Here is a 12,286-nt window from a genome sequence, read left to right on the forward strand (position 1 = left end):
TGAGGTTTTCAAGATCTATCCGTGTTGTAGTGTGTGTTAGAACTTCATTCCCATTATGTTTTAGTAACACAATATTTCATTGTATGTATAAACCAGATTTTGTTTATCTATTTACCTGTTAATGAACACTTCCATTGTTTTCACATATTGGCAATTGTGAATAATGCTTCAAAAAAACATCTACAAATTAAAAATGCAATCATAGGGCACGCCTATGGTTCAAGGAGTAGGGCACCTGACCCCACATACCAGAGGTGGTGGTTTCAAATCTGGCCCTGGCCAAAGACTGCAACAACAACAACAGCAATAAATACAATCGTAAAAATATAAAACATGAAAAATTCTCCTGTGGCTCAGTGAGTAGGGTGCCGGCCCCATATACCGAGGGTGGCGGGTTCAAACCCAGGCCCAGCCAAACTGCAACAAAAACAACAAAATAGCCGGGTGTTGTGATGGGCACCTGTTGTCCCAGGTGCCTGTAGTCCTAGCCGCTCAGGAGGCTGAGGCAAGAGAATCGCGGAAGCCCAAGAGCTGGAGGTTGCTGTGAGCTGTGACACCACAGCACTCTACCGAGGGCGGTAAAGTGAGACTCTGTCTCAACAACAACAACAACAACAACAAATATATATATATATATATAAAACATAAAAAATTCTCTTTAGTTTTACATTTTTTTCTTATGATTTTCTCCCTTCTGGTCAATAAATTTGTCACTGTTTTTTGTTTTGTTTCCTTCTTTGCTTCAATCACTAGTGCATTTAACTTCTATTTTTTTTTTTACAAGAAACTGTTAAAGCTTCATTTCTATTACTTTTTTCCTGAGAAAAATGCAAATTATTTTCTCTCAGGTTTTATTTTCTACAGAGCTATATAAAACTGAGTTAGCTATAAATTAACGGCACAAAAAATTAAAAAATACCACCTTTGCCTCAGAAATAACTTAAGTTGTTAGAATTTTTACAGAACATTCTTATAATATTGATAGCAAAATCTAGACATTATTGTCAATATTTTAATATATTGATATTAAATAACTTCAAGTTAATGAGTAGCCAAAGCAAAAATTCTGATTTTATTATTTATTGTCAGATGTTTTCTTTAAGTACTGAAAACATAAAACAGCAATACATAAATCATTAGACTCAGTGACCCCAAATTATATTCAATATTTTAAAGCTGTGTAACTACTGCCTCACCTATGCCCCGACCTACAAAACAGTATATGCCAATTTCGAGCTTAATAGTTATAAAATATATATAATTTGAACACACTATACTTTTTAAAAGCTTCTAGTTTAAAATAGATGTATTTTTATTAAATGGAGTATATACTGAGAAAATAATTCCAATTAAAACATATTACATTTTTCTGTTGTGAATGTATTTTAGGATTTAAGAAATTGGTGTATATCCTAGACTATAAGTAGCAACATTTTTAGAAACATTTAATTATCTTCTTACTTTCAGTTTTAATTCTGTAAGAATTTATTCTCAAAGATTTAGTTCTTTAAATTCATTTCATTTTATTGTATGTGTAAAATGTCACCTCTTCTTTAACAAATATAAGAAACTTAGACTTGTTTAGATTTTAAATAAGTCAGTGGTGCACCAGTTTGTTTATTTAAAGTGTGGTTGTAACTTTGCCTGATATCAATTTTATTATTTTGCTTTTTTTTGGAATCCTTTAGATACATTCTTAACATATAGAATTGTTTAGGTATTTCTTTTACATTAATTTTATCAAATGCTCTGTGCAGAGATTTATATTTGGAAATAGATCATTCCAAATACCTTGAGTATGAAATTATGTGCTTCAAAACACAAAAGGTCTTTTTCCTTACCAATTAGATTTATTTGGGTTTGCAAATAATTATTGATTTAGTTGATGTGTTAATTAACAAATTAGTCACTGTGTTAATTTTTGAGATGTCAAAATTGTGAAGTCGTGATTTCTACCTTGGCAAGATAATCACAGACCAAAGTTTTGGTGACAATCTTCTTCAATACAGTGTAGCACCCCTCATATAATTCTGTATTACTTTTTGGAAGCTGATTTTCAAATGAAAATGAAAACTGTCCAATATTCCCCACATTTCACATAAATAAAATTTTCCTATGTTTGAGCTGGTGTAAAAAATGGCAACACAGACATGCTGTATTTGCAGAAAAAGGGGAAGGGGCACTATTTTGAATCTGAATGGTTAGTGTATTGGTTTGTTAGCACTACCGTGATAAAATACCACTGACTGGGTGACTCAAAAAGAAATTTATCTTCCCACAAGGCTAAAGGCTGTAAATCTCTGAAGAAGGTCTCAGCAGGTTTGGTTTCTCCCAGCACCTCTCTTCTGGGCGTGGAGACCTGCCCCCCTCCTGTGTCCTCTCCTCTGTGTATGAGCCTCCCTGGGATCACTTTCTCTTCTCCCCAGGACACCAATTAGACCAGACCCCACCTTTATGATCTCATTTAAAACCCTTAATTATTTGCTTACAGGCTCTATCTCCAAAGACATTCACATTAGAGGTTACAGATTCAACCCAGGAATTTTCCAGAAGTCAAATTACACCCAGGCCAGATGGTCCAATAAAATTTGGGGAATTAAAAATTTTTTTTTGGCTTGGTACCCATGGCTCAGTGGTTAGAGCACCAGCCATATGCACTGGGACTGGTGAGTTCAAACCCGGCCAGGGCCTGCTAAACGACAATGACAACAATAACAAAAAATAGCCGGGTGTTGTGGTGGGCATCTGTAGTCCCAGTTATTTGGGAGGCTGAGGCACGAGAATCGCTTAAGCCCAAGAGTTTGAAGTTGCCGTGAGCTGTGACGCTACAGCACTCTCCTAAGGGTGACATAGTGAGACTCTGTCTGAAATAAAATAAAATTATAAATAAATAAATAAAATAAAAATGTTTTTCTTATATTAGAGTTTCTTTGCCATTTAGAAACAAGCCAGTCTAAGATGATATTCTTCAGTTAATAATGTCAGATTCTTTTATGTAGTGAGATGTTGCAAAACACTGTGATATTATCCTTACATCTTTTAGAAAATATTTAATAACCATCTATTCTTTAAAAATATGAAAATAAGATATGATCTGTAGAAGTGCTTTGATATGTCTAGGGCATCTGATACACACTTTGGCTTTCTGTTTTTTTTCTTTTTCATAGAGGTGTAACATAGGGACAGTAAAGTATACAAAATTCAAGAATCCTAATTTATACGGTCTGATGAGTCTGTACATATGTAGACACCTGTGTAACCACCACCCAGATTGAGCTCTTTATCCGATCTTAGTTCAAGAAATACATACAGCATTTTCACTTTTATTTTTAACAGCCAAATGGAACAAATTAAATGCCTCACCAATGATTTGGTTATCTGAAAATTATAAATGCTTTAATGCAACTGTTCATATGCCTGTGAAAGCTACACAGGATAACTGATTTAAAAATGATTTTTAATTATTGTGGGTACATAATAGTTGTATATGTTTATAGGATACATGTGATGTTTTGATCTGGGCATATAATGTGAATTAATCAAATCAGGGTCATTGGGGTACCCACCAGCTCTGGCATTTATCATGTTTTTGTGTTAAGGAACATTGCAATTCTTCTTTTTTAGCTATTTTAACTTATATCCTAACATATTGGTGATTGTAGCCATTATGTTATGCTAAAAATATTGTTCATTCTGTCCAAGTGTATTTGTACCCTTTATCCACCCCTTCCTGATACTGATACACTTTACCATTCTTTTTTAACACGTTTATCCGTTTTCTTTTTGAGCTAAGAAACTTATGACATAAAATACAGAGCCAAAAAGACTAGTGAGTCTTTATTTTATTAATTAATTAATTTATTTATTTATTTATAGACAGTCTGACTCTGGTGCCCTGGAAAGAGTGCCATGGTGCCATAGCTCACAGCCAAGTCATACACTTGAGCTCAAGAGATTCTCTTTCTTCAGCCTCCCAAGTAGGCAGGGACTACAGGTGCTTGTCACAACTCCTGGCTAGTTTTTCTATTTTTAGTAAAGATGATGTTTTACTCTTGTCAGGTTGGTCTGGAACTCCTGAGCTCAAGCTCCCAGAGTGCTAGAATAATGGCCGAGAGCCACCAAGCCCAGGTGACTAATGTGTCTTTAACAGAAATATAACAATGTTAAAAATAGGTGTTTGATGAAGTGATGCCTCCATGATCTGCTTTCATTTCTTAGAATTGCACTGGCTATTCGCATTTTTGCGTTTTTTTTTTGGTTCCATATGAAATAAGAGAACTCTTTTTCAAGTTCCTCAAAATATGGCATTAGTGTTTTAATGGGGATTACATTAAATTTGTAGATCACTTTGGGCATTATAGACATTTAATAGAAAGGCAGATGTCATTAGGTTAGATCACTGATAATCACAAACAATGCAACCTAATCGTATTTACCCTGATAGTAATCGGAAATTTATAAAAGTACTAATAATTTATGTTATAAAATAATAGGTATTTGAAAATATCATGTACTATTTTTAGAATTAGATATCAGACTTATACATAAAAAGAAAAACAAAATTGGAACAGGTAATAATAATATTGTAAGACCACTTCAGCTCCTAGAGTATTCTCAACTTGTGGAGAAACTGGATTTTCCCCCACCTTTTTTTTTTTTTTTTTAATAAGATTAGCTCACCTTTGATACTTCAAATATTTGGTAATCCATCTTAAATAGAATACATTCAATTAATTGGATGCAAATCAGAATGATGTCTAGATAAACAACCAACGTAAACAGAAAAATATATGAACTAATATTATTTCATTCTACTCGAGAATGATTTCTAAAACTCTCCTGCGTACTATCTTCATACCTAATTTACATTTACTAAAGCTGATAGTTGTCACTCTTTTAAGTCAAAAGCAGACTATATGCAATGAATCAGAAAGAGATCAAGTTGCTAAGAACCAGTTTTCCACGTGTTACAACATCAGCGAATAGAATAGAGTTGAGAATTTGCTGTTATAAGATTTTAAGTTCATTCATAAGAACTTAAAGTGGGAGACTAACTTTGTGAAATACAAGGTTATTCATCTCTAAGAGAATTTGCTTTATGAAAATTGAAGAGATGGTTGAATTGTTCATATGAAAATTATTTCTGGAGTGCTATTTCTCTGCTTCATACTGTTAGAAGAGACAGAAAGGTGAAGAACATAGAAAAATCCCTGCTACTGTTAATTTTATATTTAAATAATTAGTATTTATCTGGTATTCAATATACAAGATAAAAGAATCATTCCAGGAGAAGAATAACCTTTAGATGCAATGATGCTAGGAAGAGTTACATAAATTGCCACAGTTAGGTCAAAAATGAGTTAAGTTAATTTCTAAAAAAACAAATTTCAAATGATCTATATTCTATTAATACATGCAAATTCCAATATATGTGTGATGGGCCATTAAGAATAATATTATTTTTGAAAACATAAATGACATAGGACAAAACATTAACAATTTGTAAACTTTCTAATTAATTATGAAATTTAGTATTTTATGTTTTGTATGTGATTTAAATAGTAGGTCACATTGTTGATGCTTGCAAGGTAAAGTCTGAGTTATAGTTGTGTGTCTCGGCCAGTAAGTGTGCCATGCACCTATACATCAAACCCTTCAGGTGGGAACTTACTGACCCCCTCTCAGCCTCCCCCTTCTTGAATTTCATTGAGTTTTTCTCTTTTGTGGGCTTATAGTTGTTAATCTGCTAGTTTCAATTTAGTACTGAGTCAATGGGATGCTTGATTTTCCATTCTTGTGATACTTAGGAGAATGTTCTCCAAATTCTTCCAGGTAAATATGAAAGGTATAAATCACCATCCTGTTTATGGCCGACTAGTATTCCAAGGTGTATTTACATATGGGACATCATTTATTAACCTCCTCATGAGGGGATAGACACTTGAGTTGTTTCTGCATCTTTCCAAGTGTTCATTGAACTGCATAAATATTCAAATGCAAACGTACTTACATCTTATAGGGGTACATGTGAAACTTAGTAAATGTAGAATATAAATATCTTAACACAATAACTAAGAAAATGCCAGAAATACTATGTTAACCAGTGTGATGAAAATGTGTCAAACAGTCTATAAAACCAGTGTATGGTGCCCCATGATTGCATTAATGTACACAGCTATTATTTAATAAAAATAAATAAATAAAAATAAAAAAACATTTCTTAAAAGCCCAATATAGATATAATTTCTCTAGTTTAATCTATAGTTAGAATCAATGGAATAAAATCAATTCTGCTAAATATCTTGAAAGATTTAAAATGTGCATTGGAGAAAAGAATCTTTCTTTGTAACAGAAGAGTGTAATAATGGGTGATTGTCCTATTAGTTTGTAATTAACACTATGAAATGTGAAATGATATTGAACTACATTAGTACTCAAGAAAATACAAAGTTAAACCCTAGGTTTCTGCCATTGACAACACACTTTCATGGCTAAAGATTTTTTTAAAAAGGCAGAAAACTCCAACTGTTTACAAGGATGTGAAAAAACTAGCAGTTTCATACATGGCTGGTGGAGGTTTCATTGATACAATTACTCTGGAAAAATATTTAGCAGTATTTGCCAAATGCATTCTTACTAATAGTATCACTATTTCTAATAGGTACAACTCCTAAATGAGGTGAATGTATGTTACCTCATAAAATCAGAGAGTGCAACTTATTTTCCGTAAGTAAATTATCCAGTATATCTGGTATATTTATATATTATGGAAATGAATAAAGCACTACTCCATATGATATTATGAATAGTCTTGGAAACATAATGCTGATGGAAGAACACGTTTCTTTGGAGAGTCCCAAAAGTCATCCCTAAAGTTGAAATATATAGGAAAAAATCAGAAATTATAGGTAAATATACCTTTATTTACCAAATAGCCATTGCAGAACATTACAAAATATTTACAAAATATTCTCTAAGTGTTGGCCACCTCTTGGTAAAATTTCGTAATGTCAAAGGAACCAATCAACAAAATGAAGGTGCAACGGATGAAAGGGGATAAAGTATTTGCAAACTATTATATAACAAAAGATTAATAACTAGAATGTATAAGGATCTCAAGGAGGTCAACAAATGAACAGGAAAAGCTAAAACAATGCAAATAATCCGATTTAAAAACACACAAGAGATCTGAATAGACAATTCTCAAAAGAAGTCATACAAATCATCAATAGGTATATGAAAAAAATGCTCAACACTATTAATCATCAAAGAAAGGCAAATCCAAACCTCAATGAGATGTGATGTCATCCCAGTTAAGATGGGTTTTATCCAGAAAGGGCATAACATATGATGTACAGGATGTGGAGAGAGGATAGATAATTCTTACACAATGTGGATGCAAATCTAAATTAGTACAACCACTGGGAAAAATGATTCGGAGGGTCCTCGAATTACTAAGAACAGAGCTACCATAAAATTCAGCAAATCCACCAGTGAGAATGTATCTATAAAGGAAGAAAATTAGCACACAGAAAGCATATCCGTACTTCCGTATTTTTGCAGCACTCTGCATAACAGTCAAAATACAGAATCACCCTAAGTGTCTACCAATGAATGAGTGAGTAAATAAATAATTATACATGCACAGTGGAATAGTATTCAGCTGTGAAAAGGAATAAACTCTGGAAATTTATAGCAACACAAGAAGAACTATGGTCATTATTTTAAAATAAGACAAGCACAGTAAGTCAAAATAGTGCATGTTCTCATACACATGTGGGAGCGAAAAGAGTGAATATCGCCGAGAGAGAGTAGTTTGGTGACTTCTAGATAATGAGAAGGGCAAAGATGACAATTGGTTCATTAATGTGTACAGATAATGTTTTAGATAGAAAAATAAGACATGGTGTTCCATATGACAGTAAAGTGTTTACAGGCAACATTAATATACTGTATATTTCAAAATAACATGAAGAGAATAACGCCAAGGTTCCTAGCACCAAGAACAGACAAATATTTAAGGTGATACCCTAGTTTGATTACATTGTATATAAAATTATCCAAATTACCCCTAAAATATGTACATCTATATATGTCAATTTGAAAAAATAAATAAAAATCGAATTTGGTTTTACACATTTAAGAGTCCAAGTGATTTTATCCTCCAGATATAATTTATAATTTTTGGCAGGTAATACCTCTAGAAGCAGAACTAAGTGCATCAAAACAGAGCTTCTTTTCTCTTGAAAGTTGTTTCTTTTTTTTCTCCTTTCCTTCCAGGGTATAACAGTCAGTGCTTTGGGCAGAGCCCTGGCTGTTTATCAGGCTCTCATCTTTGGTGTGCTGGAAATTTTACTTTTTCCTTTTCAGTCTTTGTAAGTCCAATTGCCTCTAAGTTGTATCCCAACATTTTTATTTCAGAATTTGCAATTGTCTCAATAAGAAAAGCAGACCCAACTATTAGGGCAGGGCTCTTGGTTCACCTCTTCCTTTCATTCTATGGGGGCTCACAGCTCAATAGCTCTCCAAGGCCTTCAGACAGGTATTTCAGTTTCCCCTCTCTCAGGTTTTGTGATTTTTCTCAGCAAGAGAATTGGATTCAAGCTACATGAACAGCCATTGCCTAAAAGAAATCGATACCTTATCTTTGATTTAACAAAAGCAGCAATGTTTATGGTAGAAATTTTACCATAAAATTATTTGTGGTAAGTACAAATAACAAAATGGAAAGAACATAAAATTAGATTGTACAGACCTAATCACTATGGAAATATACCAGCTTAGTCACCATTTGGTAAAGTTTTGTTATTTCTTCTATATTTATTTTTCCTTTTAATATATCACATTATCAAGTGGCAAAATTAGTAAAAGTCCAGCATCCATGTCTTGAGCGTCCTCCCCTGTCTTCCTCCTCTCTTAATCCTAACAGCCCGGATTTAATGATCTTAAATTATCCCAACATAATCTAAGCTTATCAATGCTGTTTCCAAAATCAGCCAAAGAAGAATTAAAAGTGTTTTGATAGTTGACATATATAACAATTGCATCTCTACTGCTCTGGGTTCAGGAGCTGTCCCACAAAGCATGTATGTGGAAAGAATCTCCTATCCAGCCAGATGCTTCCTATTTGCCTCTGCAATGGTTTTCCTTTTGAAGGCTACCCTCTGACCACCGCGGCAGAGAGACGCCCGCCCTGAGGACCAGTCCTTGGCATCTGGAGAGGCTGCTGGTTTTATCACCTGCTGCAATTGAGCCAGTTTCTCGCATACTATCTAGATGTCCTTGTTGGTTTTAGGTCAACAGTGTAGATTCTGTTTTTCTTCAATTTCAGGGATTTTGATATCTTTTTTTTTTTAATTTGCTCTGGCAAGAGATCCCTGCTGTGTCAAAAAGAACAGAGCCTGAATATTTTTTCTTAGAGGGGCTTATTACCTTATTTTTCCTTTTTTTGTTGCCGTTGTTTTACATTTTGCTATATGTACTTTCAAATTCTTGCAGATTTGCCCATCTCTTCCCAGCTGCCATCCCTGCCCAACAAGAGTCTGTGAGAGATAATGTTAAATTATCTCACTTAAAAGACATAATACGTTATTCATATACATAGCCAGAGTAATCTTTTAAAATTGCATATCTGTACATGTTCGTCAATTCAGAGCTTAAAATCATCAAGGCCATCCTTCTTTCTTAGCATAAAGCCAACTCTCTTTAACGTGGCCTGGAAGAGATTGCATATTAAACTTCTACCCAAATTTCCCAGTTTATTTGATAATAGACTTCATTCTCGACTCTGCCTGGTCCCCTCAAATTCCCAATCTCTGCAGACGCGTGTGGCTTCTTCCATCACCCACACCTTTATATAAAACCTTTTCCCCTCTCTCTGTTCCCCTATAGCTGTCCTTCCTAACTCAGCTCAAGCATTATTCCCCAAAGGAATTCCCAGATTTTCCATCCCCTAATTCCCTTTTCTTAGGTTAAATCTCCTCATTATTATTTTGTATTCTAGCCAATATCACCCTCTGTAGACCATGCCCTTCACTTCTGCCACCTTGGTGATTTTTAATCAGTTGTTCTCTTTTCCGTGAGGCTATACTTTCCACAAAGTTTGAACGTATGCATTTTTATTCAGTATTTTATTCAAGCACTTAGAACACCTTATTGAATAGAGTAAATGCTGAAGAAAAATCTGTTGCAACAAAGTTCTTGAAATAACTTTTAGGACATTTCAGGAATCCATGTATATGTATAAAAGGAAGCTGCATTCTAAAGTTAAAAATATGTAAGTAATATTACTCTTTTCTTCTAGACAAAGCAGAATATAATTAAATACTTGTGTTGATAAAATTCTTTTTTCCTTTTCTTTTTTTTGAGACACAGTCTCACTTTATTGCCCTGGGTGTCATGGCATCATAGCTCACAGCAACCTCAAACTCCTGGGCTCAAGTGATTATCTTGCCTCAGCCTCCTGAGTAGCTGGGACTACAGGCACCTGCTACAACGCCTGGCTATTTTTACAGACAGGGTCTTGCTCTTGCTCAGGTTGGTCTCAAACTCCTGAGCTCAGGCCATCCTGCCTTGGCCCCCCAGAGTGCTAGGATTACAGGCGTGAGCCACTGTGCCTGGCCCTTTGATAAAATTCACATCAAGAAGTTATTGCCACTGAAATGCAGAGAAAAGCAAAAGTAAAAGCATTGTGAAAAGGTAGAGTTTGCAATAGTTATAGAAAAAAATCCTACATAGAGAAAGCAAATTGTCAGAATTTCAAAGAAAATATAAATATATTTTCAAAACGGGATGCCTGCAAAGAGATTTGAGATGTATTAAACGTAAAACTCCATTTATCAGTTTTGTAGTGTTACAGCCCTTTTAGAATTTGTCTAGCAGGTTTTCTGGTCTCTCCCAGAAGACCCCCCACCCCCCCCAAAAAAAGAATATCAGTTTTGTTACGGCAATGAGTAACAATCACAGTTTTCAATGTATGTGTTTGGAATTAAAAAAATTCATTAATACCATTATTACTACTCACATTGGTACCATGCTAGTGAGAAAAGAAATATATAAAGAAGTTACAAAGAATAACTGTGACTTGTAGTTTATTAAATAATGTCTTCAACAAACATTCTCTGAAGGTAGAAGACAAGAAGTTGATGATATAGTGTTTAAAATATACAATCTATCACCACAAAATCCTATCAGAAGCTTATAAACAAGAATTTTATATCTATTAAAGTTGTGACATAGAGATTGTTCTTACAATGATATTGAAAAAAGGAAGTGATTGATTAGAGAACAAAGCTAGATCCGCCTCAGTGCCAGTGATAATGTGTTTAATTGTACAAACTATGGGGAAATATGATTGAATAGACCAAATTATAATCATACATTACCAGTTGAACTATGGTAGTGTTTTCAAATGAAGTTTATATTACAGCGTGATCAGCATGTAGGTTTCAAAGAGGGTAAGGCAGAAGATTTCATGTTGTAGTTAAGAAGAGAAATAAAGGGAGATAATTTTCCTTGTAATATTTTAAATAAAAGTTTGAGACATTCAAGAACAGATAAAACACACTATGTTCAAAAATAATTGGGTACAAGTTTGAATTTTCTTGTAAAAATTTTATAGACAGTTAAGGCAAAGAAATAGAACCTGCGAAGATTCTGGTAAAAGGTAGAACAAAATTATAGTTAGAGTTACAAATTTCCCCTTCACCTGAAGTACACAGTAATAAATTATGTTTCAGAAAGTAGAGAATATTTTCAGAAAAGCAAACCTTCAAAGAAGAGGTAACTTGAAAGATGTGATCAGTTATAAAAAGGTCCTCAAAGAGAAGAACAACATGAATCTTACCATGGAGCATATTCTAAGATCAGGGGATTCTTGTTCTCTCTTAAAGCATAAAATGTTCTCAGAAAGATTTATACTTTGTCAGAATTAAAATAGTGAAGTTTGCAACTATCAATCTACCAGTCAGCAAGGATCCTTGCAAGGAAAAAGAAGTGAAAATACCTTGGGGTTTCTGTGGGACATATTCAACATATTTAATTTACATTTGTAAGAAAGAATATTAACAATCTAATTGTATAGATAAAAATAAATGCAGTATAAAAATAAAATAGGCCATGGCAGAATAAAGAAACTCTTAACAATCTTAGTGCAAACACAGGGACACAGGGAGTATGTGTTTTTATGTCAAAGATCAGTGTTGTGCCAAAAGAATAAAATCAGTATGATTAATATATTTATGCATAAAAGTATATGGCCTTATTGAATTATTTATTTATTTATTTA

The 12,286-nt window shown here is 33.7% G+C and overlaps 1 non-coding gene across 1 annotated transcript; it reads left to right on the forward strand.

Moving 5' to 3' along the window:
- Positions 1-10,847: 10,847 nt before the first annotated feature.
- On the forward strand, positions 10,848-10,909 carry LOC128589449 (U7 small nuclear RNA). Its single transcript, XR_008381021.1, has one exon. It is a non-coding gene; the product is annotated as a U7 small nuclear RNA (small nuclear RNA).
- Positions 10,910-12,286: the final 1,377 nt, after the last annotated feature.

This window comes from Nycticebus coucang, chromosome 6 (genome assembly GCF_027406575.1).
Source record: "Nycticebus coucang isolate mNycCou1 chromosome 6, mNycCou1.pri, whole genome shotgun sequence".
NCBI lineage: Eukaryota > Metazoa > Chordata > Mammalia > Primates > Lorisidae > Nycticebus > Nycticebus coucang.